General features: G+C 40.6%; 1 protein-coding gene across 2 annotated transcripts in view; it reads right to left on the reverse strand.

Moving 5' to 3' along the window:
- The window catches only part of si:rp71-68n21.9 (kelch-like protein 9), a 16,702-nt gene that overhangs the window by 1,905 nt on the left and 13,023 nt on the right, over positions 1-1,774 (reverse strand). The window lies entirely within an intron of this gene.

Consider the following 1,774-nt stretch of genomic DNA (forward strand, 5'->3'; position numbering starts at 1 on the left):
TTTTTTTTTTTTTTATAAAAAATCTTCAAAGTTACTTTGTGAAGAATATACCAGTAAAACTGCATTCTGTAATGGTTCCAGTTGAATGCATGGCTAGTGTTGATGATAACTGAATGCAAATGTCATGAGTCTGCATGAAACGGTTCGACCAATGAGAGGACACGAAATGAAGCCACATCTGGGTCAGTCAGCCCGACTGCTGTTATGGCTCATGGCTGCTTAGTCTGCACGTATGAGCTGCAATAGATCTGGTCTCACTTCATGACCTGGAGTTTCAGCTGCAGCAGAGCCTGCTCTCCCTTTATCACAGCTGATTTACCTTCAGGCTCTCTTGGCCTTGGTGGTAGCGTGGTAAAGCTCCTTCATCCTCACTTTATTAGGTTGCTGGACTGATGGTAAACCTAATAGCGTCTGACGTGTGACATTACGCAAATAAACTTTAATAGAGTCAGTAAATCTTCAGCCAAATATGAAACATCTGAGACATTTTACTTCTTGAGTGATGTTTAGAGGGCTGAAACAAGCTCAGAGAGATGCTGATTCAACAGACCGGATCATCCCAGTGCAGCTCTGGACAGCACAAGAGAATATGTGCTTTAAACTAATAAAGGATCAGACTTTTTAACAAAGTTTGTCTTAGTATTTGAACTGGAGGTCAGCAGGAATGTAAAACCTTTAATAGTTTATCTTTGAGGTGAACCTCAGTTATAAATGTATAGAGTTAACTAATCTAAATTAAATAAATGCTAATTTAGTGACCCTTACTTGAAAAATATATTATTTTATTTTTCGTTATATTTGAAGCAGAAAATAATTAAGTTTTTTTTAGAATAGCAAACAGTTTTGGACATTTTACTTTTTTTTGGCCACACACCAATATTGTTTTCAATTTGTTTTCTTTGGGTTTCAAATATTTATGGTCCCGATTTGGCTCCATGTGTGAAACGCCTGAATCTGGATTCTGAAATTACAGATGAAATGTGCACGTGTAGTAGATATTTCCAGTTAGTGTTGGTGCAGGAAGTCACAGTCGATGTGAAACTGTCATGGGGGGCAATGTCCTCTCTGTAAGAAGCCAGCTTCACTCTGAGCGATGCTGGAGACTGTCTGCAGCAGCTCAGGGGGTTTTCTCTGTTGTCTGTGGAGAGGCTGCAGAGCTGCGGTGCAGATGTTTGGTTCCTGCCACACTGCGATGGTTGCAGTGCTCAACAGAAAAGCTCAGACAGTTTCACAGGACGAGTGAAACGGCCAGAGTCCTGTATGCTCATCAGCACCAGAGCAGAGATGTGACTGTGCTGAAGCAACTCAACCACAGGCGTTCCTGCGCTGCGGTTTGAAGGCCTCCTAGAGTTCTTCCTGTCCAAGGTTGCTCAGCAACCAAGGTCAAAGCGGAAAGCAGCACAGAGTGAGGCTGGTTAGGGCTGCAAGTTTAGTCTATAGATTATCTTGGTTTGAACTGACACCAGAAGCTGCCAAAGCAGCTGAAGTTGTGAGCAGGTCCAGTCTAAACACAGATGTGTTTCCAAAATTCCTACAGAAAATATTCCAGCATGAACTGTCACGTCTTCACTGCTGATAACATTTAGGAAAATCCAGACTGTAATTTCCATCTTCATGACCAGTTTTTATTTTTACATGGGCTGTAACGATTAATTTATAAATCGATTTTAACTCCTACAATCTAACCAGATTGATCTGTCTGAGGAAAGAGATAATCAAATACTTGAAATGACTTATAGCTTCATGAAACTGTTTCAAAATGAGATCAATCAAT

Source organism: Oryzias melastigma, linkage group LG21, assembly GCF_002922805.2.
Source record: "Oryzias melastigma strain HK-1 linkage group LG21, ASM292280v2, whole genome shotgun sequence".
NCBI lineage: Eukaryota > Metazoa > Chordata > Actinopteri > Beloniformes > Adrianichthyidae > Oryzias > Oryzias melastigma.